Source organism: Spinacia oleracea, chromosome 4, assembly GCF_020520425.1.
Source record: "Spinacia oleracea cultivar Varoflay chromosome 4, BTI_SOV_V1, whole genome shotgun sequence".
NCBI classification, from domain to species: Eukaryota; Viridiplantae; Streptophyta; class Magnoliopsida; order Caryophyllales; family Amaranthaceae; genus Spinacia; species Spinacia oleracea.
In genome coordinates, this window is record NC_079490.1 from 115,993,098 (window position 1) to 116,003,570 (window position 10,473).

Below are 10,473 nucleotides of genomic sequence, written 5' to 3' on the forward strand. Positions count from 1 at the left end.
GAAACATAATATCAAGTTCTGTTTTTTTTGTGAGAAAAATGTTGCAAGGTTTCAGAATCTTGCCAAATTAGGGATTGTATACTGTTGGATGAGAAGTACACCCTTGTCTTCTCCAAACTGCCTAAAAATACCCCTGAGACACACTCTCAAATGTGCATTACTCATTAGATGGATCGACGATATTTTGTTCTTATGTGAATTTCGTTTTTCTTTTCAAGATATCTAAGTTTTTCCCCTGCTTGAATAATGCAGAATCAATGTGTAAACTCAGAGAAGACTCATTACTCAGGCACTGTAAATGGTACTATCCACGTACTTATCCTTCAAATTAGGTTTTGTGTAGACAACTTTTTTCTTTGGATTGATTTTGATCATGATTTCTTTTAGTAATTACTGATGCATACTTTGTAGTTAATAAAATTGTTAGTTAAACAATTAATTATGTGTTTTGTAAGTTCATGATTTGAATTAGTTATATATTTCAAATAGTAGTATGTAACTGCATATTCCTATATTCATCGGCAGGCCTGGTCCTGACTTTTTGAGGGCCCGGGGCGAGACGACAAGTTGGGGCCCTTTTTGTTGTGCTATATTGGCACTTCATTAGGCTCAATTTGCACATCATTAGGCAGATTCAGCATATCATTAGAGCCATTAGGCGCATCATTAGACACATTAGGCACACCATCAGGCTAATAATCACTAATATAATTTTCATGATCTAAGTTTGGAGTTAACTGATCCCCATTAGTAATACCTACACCACTACAATTTTCTTGAGAATGGTTTTTTAGTAACAAATTTGTCGATATATCCTCTTTGTGATGTTTGTAATTCATCTAGCCGTTATTTTTTTTCTTTTTCCCCTTCCATACTTATATTTACCTTTTGGGAGACATTGAAAAACAATTTAAGAAAATACAAGACAATCACAGAATCACTCAACTATTACTAATACTTCGTATAAGAATATTCAAAGAACAATAACACCTGGATTTATGTAGTTCTATTTCTCACAAGTCACAACTGCACATAGTTCTTAAAATCCAAAATCTGTAAACATAAACTAAGAAAAGCATAATAATTTACTAAAATTAAAAATGAATTACCAACCTTTAAGTAAGATAATTATGTTTTAAAATATTTTTTGTTAATTAAATTGTGTTTTATGCAGCTTTATCTCTATGGACTTATCCAATAGAACAAGAGTAACCTAATAGAGGAATTATTCGAGAAAAGGGAAGAGATCTCTCTAAGAAATCAACCCAGATTATGGTTCTATAAGGATTTAAACATATCTACGATTAGAACATAATGTAATTTTGTAAGATTTGTGCACAAGTTATTTTTATACTTGGTGAAAGATCTATTATGGTTTTGTGGAGGTGTTGCAACTTGTAGGATAATGATGAGTGGTGCTTGGTGTTGGGAATTCTGGCATTGAGATAGGTCTTGATCTTGCAATCATGTTGCTCTAACTTCCATTGTTGTTAGAAGTGAAGGAAATAATGCCCTTGGTCCAAGTATGCATTAAATGATAATTCTAATAAATGCGGTTCAGTATTAATTAACAAGTTAATAATTCAGTGAGATCAAGTGATTTGAATGCCTAGCTAGAGGCCGCTTCAGTTCAAGTGGAATTAACGATATTAATCCACAGCTTATTCTTGACTGAACCCGTAGGGTCACACAAATAGTACGTAAATGGATCAAGTATTTAATGGTATTAAATACTCCATCTATGGATATTCGGAATCGACGGATCTTGGTTTCAGTGGGAGCTGAGATCGTCAAAGGCAAGAAATGAATACTCCGGAAACGATGATATTGCCGGAAATGGAAATATGGATCGTATCGGAAATATAAATATTATCCAAGTCGTAGATGTTGCCGGAATCGGAAACATGGTACGTATCGGAAAATATTATCGGAAATGGAAATATTACCGGAATCGGAAATATTGCCGGAAACGGAAATATTGTCAGAATCGGAAATATTATTGGAATCGGAAAATAATTCCGAAAACGGAAATATTAAATATTTGTTCGAAATGGAAATTAATTCCGGAATCGGAAATGTTAAATATTGTTCGTATCGGAAATGAATTCCGGAATCGGGAATTTAATCGGAAGCGTATCGTACGAATTAGCATCGGACGAGGCTTGCTAGAAGAAGGCCCAGCACGAAGCCAGGCCGTCGCCCAGTAAGCCACACACATCAAGCAAACACGCCAAGGCCTCGACCAGGCCCAGCGCAAGGCCAAGCCCAGCCAAGGCTTGGCGCGCGCGCTCAGCGATTGGCTGCGAGCAGTGGGCCTCAGCGTTGTGCGCTCAGCGTGGGCCGCGAGGCTTGCGCATGGGCGTGCGGTGCTCGTGCGGTGCGTGTGTACGTGCTATACGAATCCTAAAGCTATCGGAATTCGTGCATTGATTAAATCCTAATCCTAAAAGATTAAATTAATTATTTAGAGTTCTAATAACATTCTAATTAATTAATTAGTATTCTAACAGGATTCGAAATCCTTTCCATGGTTCTATAAATATATGCCTAGGGTCATAAATTTATATACGAGTTTTTCAACAAGTATTCATACAATAAAACAGTGATTTTTGAGCAGAAAAATCAGTCACATTCTTGCCCATAATTTGCCGAAAGTTATAGTACCTTAAGGGCGATTCTAGTTGGTCAATCTTAAGGCGGATCCGGACGTGCTGTGGACTATCTACGGAGGGACGACACTTGGAGTCCTAAAGACTTGTTCTTGTTCGGTTCGGGCGCAGCTAGGGAGGGCACGCTACAAAGTGTATGCATCTGAATTATGCTAACTGATTATGTGTCAATAATATGTTTCCTGGCATTAAGGTTTTCCGCATGATTTATGTTTTGTCATATGTATCATAACCTAACAGTGGTATCACGGGCTTCTTATTATTTACATAATCTAAATTGAATAACATGGTTAAATTTAACAAATTTGCAAAGAATTAAAAGGGGTGATTAATTTTCGTAATTGTTAATTAATTGCAAATTGCGTTTATTTAATTATATGTACGCAGTTTTTCGGCAGTTTATTCGTTACTCATCCAAATCGAGTGATTTTTGTGTCAATTCCGCATGTAAAAGGCATTCGGCCGAACCCAGAATTCCCAAATTCGAAGCCTAACTATGACTTTTCGGAGGTTTTAGTTTTTCGAAAGCAAAAGTTTGTAAATTTAAGATGTTAAATTGAATATTTGCGATTCTTGTGGATATATCTGGAATTTTTTATTGACCTACTGTATATGTTTAACAATTTTGAATGCCTAGACTTGTTAATTATACAACCTAATTTGTAATTATGATTAATTTGTTGAAATTCGAATAATTTAGAATTGATTTGATTTTCATAATTAATTAATGATTTAATTAGGTATCCATGATTAAAAACCACCATAAAAATTGTTAATTTATGATAAATTTTAAATTTTTATGACCTAGATTTGAATCCATGTTAATCGGAAATTAATTGATTAATAAATTTTCGATTTTTCGCCCTAAAATTATGAAATTAATATGTTTTATTAATTTGTCATAAATTTTAAATTAAAAATTTTGATTTTTTTTGAAAAACGCTCATGAATGTTGCACGCACAAAGCAAAGGACGCTACGTGTTACCCTTAAGGGGTGTTGTATAGTGCGGGCACGCGATGACGAGCAAGGGAGCTCGTCGCCCGTGCGGTACGAATGCAACGAGCAACCTAGCATGGCGCGCGCGCGAGGCGAGGCTGCCTGGGCGTGTGTGCTGTGTACATGGGCGATGGGCGATGGGGCGTGGCACAAGGTCGAGGCGCGCGCGCGGGAGAGCGCAAGCTGGGTCGCCCAGCGAACACTGCTCCGCGCACCACGAGCGCAGCCTCACCAATGGTCGATTGCTTGCGCCTAGCGAGCGATGCACCCTTAGGTAGCTGCTGCGAAGCGAGCGAGCATGCTGCGCGCAAACGTGGCTTGGCTTGCTGCGTTTGCGCGTAGCTGCTGCTGCATTGTGCCATGGCCATGCGATCAGTTGTGCACTCGATGGGGCTTGGGCGCAAGCCCAAGTGCCTCGTCGTGTTACGATTGAGTCGTTTCGAATTTTAATTTGAATTTTCAGTTCGGACATAATTTTAATTAATTTTAAAATTAATAATTTAAATTGTTTTCATGGATTTTAATTTTGAATATTATAATTATTATAAATTTCAATTTATACTAATTATTTTACTAAAATTAAACCTTGAATTAATTTAAATTCGTTTAAATCAACTGAAAAATAAATTAAACTAAATGGATTCAATTATAATTTTATATGAGCTTTAAATTTTAATTAAACTTGTATGTTTCCGGTTAGACTAGAAATAAATTTTTATGTTTAAAATTAGTAAAGCATATAAGTTATTGGTTTAAGTGGGAGCATTTTTAGTCATAAACTCTTGATTAGGTCTACAAATCCTTTAAGGTTAAACAACTTGATTAGAATTAATAAGGACTGAATAATTGGTAGATTATTGGTGCCCTTGATTAATTGCAGCAAATATTTATGTGATGCATACAATGTGTTTTACTAACCAGCTATGTGGGCCATTCATGATAATGAATGGGTGAATTGTATATATTGCATATGTACTGTTTTGCAGGTTATGAAGTGACTAGTATGGCCCAAATAGGATAGAAAATATGGTCGGCGTACCATTAATTTGAATGTAATTGGTCTAATGCACCAAAGTTTGTTTTTCAATTCAAATATGGTCTGCATACCATCAAATAGTTGTAATTATTTTAATTATGGATGATCCTATTTGAAGAAAATGGCGTCTCCCACGGTGAAATTCAAGAAGTTTCCAATCCATTTTCAAGACGGACTTTGAAGTTGAAGCTTCAAGATGAAGTCGGGCCATACTAGATCACATTTATCTTATGCATGCTTTAAGTTATTTATTGCTTTTAAATATGTCTTAAATATGCATGAGATTATAGCTTGATTATGTTGCATGATTAAGGATTTTAGTTCACTTAAAATCTAACCAACATAGTAAGAGCCTTAAGTTCCAAAGTATAAAAATTGAGTTAAAAGGTGCCATGCCAAAATAACACTTACTTAGATAACCTTTACATAAATCTAGTAATAGTTTTACGCTCAGCGAGGTGTTACTTATTGATCCTAAAGGGGTAAGGTACACAAATAATTGTGAGTACATGTTAGTTTTGGTGAAACTCAACGATATAAGTAAGGAGTCCTTTTATGTCGTGGCAAAATCGATAGGTTTACCTAATAAGTTCTTAGACGTACCTATCACCAAGAGTAGTTTCTAGACTATTAGGAAAAGGCTTTTGCTTACCTAAAATATTTTAGAATTGAGTCAAAATACATATTGTGCTTAATTCTTCAATGGTTTTTAGGATCTTGGAATCATTTTATTCACACCTGCCGGAACACATAACTTGATTAAAATGCTTAATGAACATTAAATTATGCATGCATGCTAGAATTTAAGTTTATTAAGAGAAACTGTGTATGATTATTGATTTGTTTATTCTTTTTCAATTGTAGTTTTAACTATGGCAAATAACAATTCATTCAACACTCGATCAATTCTCGAAAAGGAGAAGTTGAACGGGAAAAACTTCCTTGACTGGCAAAGGAACTTGCAAATAGTTCTTATGCAGGAAGGAAAGGAGTATGTCCTGGAAGAGGCGATGCCCGAAGCCGCAGGTGAAGGGGTCACTCAGGCAGCCCTCAATCGTTGGATTGATGCCAACAAGGATGTGAAATGTCTAATGCTTGCAACCATGGGTGCAGATCTGCAGAAAACGTTCATCAACTCAGATGCTTTCACGATCATCAGTGAGTTAAAGAACATGTTCCAAGATCTGGCTCGAGTCGAAAGGTTCGAGACCCATAGGCAAATTCTTGAGACCAAGCTGAAGAAAGGCGAGCCCGTAAGTCCACATGTTCTCAAAATTATTGGACTCATTGAGAATATGAGTCGGCTGGACCAGCAGTTCTCTCAGGAAATGGCTGTAGACACCATCCTCCATTCTCTTCATAGCGGGTATGATCAGTTCAAGATGAACTACAGTATGAATAGTCTGGACAAAACGCTCACTGAGCTTCACAGTATGCTGAAGACCGCTGAAAAGACGCTCAAAAGTGATAAGCAAGATGTGCTTATGGTGCGTGGGGGCAAGTTCAAGAAATCTGGTAAGAAGAGGAATGCTAAGAAATGTGGAAAGAAGGCCAGCTCGACTAAGAAAACTGGCGCCAAGTCTGAAAAGAGGAAGGTCAGTCAACCCACTTCTGAATCCGAATGCTTCTACTGCAAGAACAAGGGGCATTGGAAGAGAGATTGCTTGAAGCTTAAGGAAGATCAGAAGAACGGAACAGTCGTGCCATCTTCAGGTATTTTCGTTATAGACTGTATACTTGCTAATTCAACTTCTTGGGTATTAGATACAGGTTGTGGCTCACACTTATGTTCCAATTCACAGGGACTAAGAAGAAGTAGAAGGTTAAGCAAGGGTGAAGGCGACCTACGAGTGGGAAATGGAGCACGGATTGCTGCATTAGATGTAGGAACTTATTATTTGTCGTTGCCCTCTGGGCTAGTTTTGGAACCGGAAGAGTGTTTCCATGTTCCAAGTCTTACTAAAAACATCATTTCTGTTTCTTGCTTAGATGCTAAGGGATTTTCCTTTTTAATAAAAGACAATAGTTGTTCGTTTTACTTTAAAGAGATGTTTTATGGATCTGCTAGATTAGTCAATGGACTTTATTTATTAGATCACGACAAACAATTTTATAACATAAATACCAAAAAGGCCAAAAAGGATGATTTAGATCTCACCTATCTGTGGCATTGTCGATTAGGCCATATTAACTTGAAACGCATGGAAAGACTTCAAAAGGAAGGAATTCTAGAACCATTTGACTTAGAGGATTATGGTAAGTGCGAATCATGTTTACTTGGCAAAATGACAAAGCAACCTTTCTCTAAAGTTGGAGAAAAAGCAACTGAACTATTGGGTTTAATCCATACAGATGTATGTGGACCAATGAGTACAAATGCTAGAGGTGGTTTCAGCTACTTTATCACTTTCACTGATGACTTCAGTAGATATGGTTATGTCTACCTAATGAAGCATAAGTATGAATCCTTTGACAAATTCAAGGAATTTCAGAATGAAGTAGAGAATCAATTAGGCAAGAAGATTAAGGCACTGCGGTCTGATAGAGGCGGTGAATATCTGAGCTATGAATTTGATGACCATCTGAAAGAATGTGGAATTCTATCAGAATTGACTCCTCCTGGAACACCACAATGGAACGGTGTGTCGGAACGGAGGAACGGAACCTTGCTAGACATGGTTAGATCAATGATGGGTCAGGCCGAACTTCCAATAGAATTTTGGGGACATGCGCTAAATACAGCTGCAATCACTATAAATAGAGCTCCGTCTAAAGCTGTCGAAAAGACTCCATATGAGTTATGGTTTGGAAAGCCTCCAAATGTGTCTTTTCTTAAGATTTGGGGATGTGAAGTATACATCAAACGATTAATTTCAGACAAACTTCATCCAAAATCTGCAAATGTATCCTTGTGGGCTATCCAAAGGAAACAAAGTGGTATTACTTCTACAATACATCTGAGAACAAGGTGTTTGTTGCTCGAGATGGTATCTTTTTGGAAAAGGATCATATTTCCAAAATGACAAGGGGGAGAAAAGTAGACCTCAAAGAAATTCGAGTCGAACAACAAACTCTAGAGAAAGCTCAAGATGACATTCAGGATGAAACTCAGAGATCTTTAGAAGTATCTGGTGAGAATCATGGACAATCTAGAAATGTAACCCCGCGTAGATCGCAAAGATATAGATCTCAACCGGAAAGGTACTTAGGTATTTTGACGAACGAGAGCTATGAAGTTCTATTACTTGAAAGTGATGAACCTGCGACTTACAAACAAGCTATGACGAGCCCTAGCTCCAAACAATGGCAAGAAGCCATGCAATCTGATTTAGACTCCATGTCTGAAAACCAAGTTTGGGATTTGGTCAATTTGCCAGATGGCTACTGTAACACCCCGACCTCTAATTCAATTATTAAAGCATAATTAGCAGCGGAATTAACCTAATTCGGTCGGGGCATTACCTGCCGTAACTTCCCTTTGGAAATTACAAGGCAAACATCAATCTTAAGCTATTAATTACTCCGAAAATATATAATAATCCTTTATAATACCAAAATAAAAGTACATAACTTACTAAAAGTCTTTAATTAAACTATTAAAACTTTTAAACATAAACTAGGTGAATAATATTAAAGTGAAACTCCTCGCCACTACTCGTTTCCATCGTTCCCCGCAGTACCTAAAACAGAAAACAAAAACGGTGAGCCGAAGACTCAGTAACGAACTATTCTAGCAGCGTAAATTCATTTCAATTCATTTTATTTAATAACACAGGGAGAATAGAATAATGTAAAACATTTAATAAAGTCCTTTATTTAATTCATTCATAACCTTTGGGTGCACATGCTAGCCGTGGCAAGTATGACATGGTGGAACGTCTTCCACGATGGACCGCTGTCCATAAAACATGGGGCCTTGGCCCGAAAACATGAGAGCCTTGGCTCAATGGGCGGATGCCCCGTGGGTACATGCATGACCGGGAATAGTAACCTGTGAACATATACTGCCAAACGGACTAGGTCTTTCACTTTCATTTATCATGTTTCGTTTAATTTTACATTTTAGCCTTTTTACTTCAGTTGAAGTAACATAAATCCTTTAGATCATGAGATCATGGTAAAACATCATTTAGATCCTGGGATCAACAATATATCAATGGCATCGCATAAACATCATTTCATTCATGGTTTCTTATAAAGATCATTTTATAAGAATTTCAATCAATCATATTATAATAAATAATTCAATCAAATCACATTTCATTTCCCGCAATTCATAAAACATGTCAAAACATTCAGTTCATAAATTCAATCATATTGTCATGATTTCATAAACATATTTAGAAGGGAATTGCGGGTACTAGCAATAGCCGTTACCTCACTTCCACGATTTTGCTAAGGATTTTCATTGGTTCGTTCGTCCTGAGCTCCGAGTCCAATTTCTTTCAAAATAATGAATAATTGAATTAGTACTAAATCGATAAATAAATCAAAATCAATATTTTGTAAATCATAAATTTTATAATTAATGGATTTATAAATAACGAATTTTAAAAATAAAATTTCGAATTTTAACGAAAATGTTATTATTAATCGAATTTTCAATCGAAATACATATATATTTTATTAATCGATTTTCATGTAAATAATATTTAAATTCCATTTTGATAAATAAAACTAGAATCTTTATTCTCATAAAATTGATAATAGAATCTGAAAATAATAAATAATTTGTTAGTAATTAATTAGATTATAAAAACTATTTATTAAAACGTAAATATTATAGAAATTCGGAAAATAATAAACAATTTTTATTAGTAATTATGTATTTTGTAAAAATTATTAAACCATAAGTATTGACAAATTAAAAATCTAAAATTCCAGATTTAGCCTTACCAAAGGCCCAAATGGAATTTGGCCCAATTGTATGGGGGTTTGAGGAGAATAAAAACAAGGCCAAAAAAATCTGATTTTATTTTGTTTTGGTTTTGGGTTGAGGCACGACTGGGGAAGGGGAGACGAGAGAAACAGGGGAAGGGGAGACGAGAGAAACAGGGGAAGCACGAAGGGAGGAGAGAGGGAGGAAGAGGGTGGCGGCTGGCTGGGCGGCTCAGTGAAGAGATGATGCGCCGGTGAAGGCGACAGTGGTGGTGGTTTGTGCGGCGGTGGTACAGGCGAGAGAAGGAGGAGGGAGTGCGAAAATGAAGGGGAAGCAGGGGAGGGGTTGTGAGGGAGAGTTCTGGGCGATTTTGGGCGGAGCACCGGGGTTTGTGGGGAGGCAGAGATTGGTGTGTGGGTTGGTGATGGTGGGCGGTGGTGGAGTGCGATGGGGGTGGTGCGGCGAGTTGGAGAAAGGAGCAGGAACAGGGGAGGGGGCAGGGGCGTCGCGCAAGGAGGGGAGAGCAGGGGAGGGGATACGGTGAGGTGGTGGTGTTTGGTGGTTAGGTGGTGTGGGATGGTGGTGAAAATGGTGGTGCGCGGTGGTGGCTGCGGTGGTGGCAGACGGTGATTGATGGTGGTGGGTTTGAATCACAGAGAATTGAGATTGAAATTGAAATTGTGCTTGGTTTGTTGTTGAAATTCCATCCAAAAATTCTGATTATGTACATGAGAAGTGTGATGAACAAGCTAGGAATTGTGCTTGGGGTCCAAGTATCTGCACTTGGACTGAATTATGGGAAGGAAGGAAGTTTTTGTCTTCCTGGTTTGTGCGTGGGGAGCAAGGAAATAAAGCAGACATTTCTTTTTCTTTTTTCTTTTTTTTTTTAAT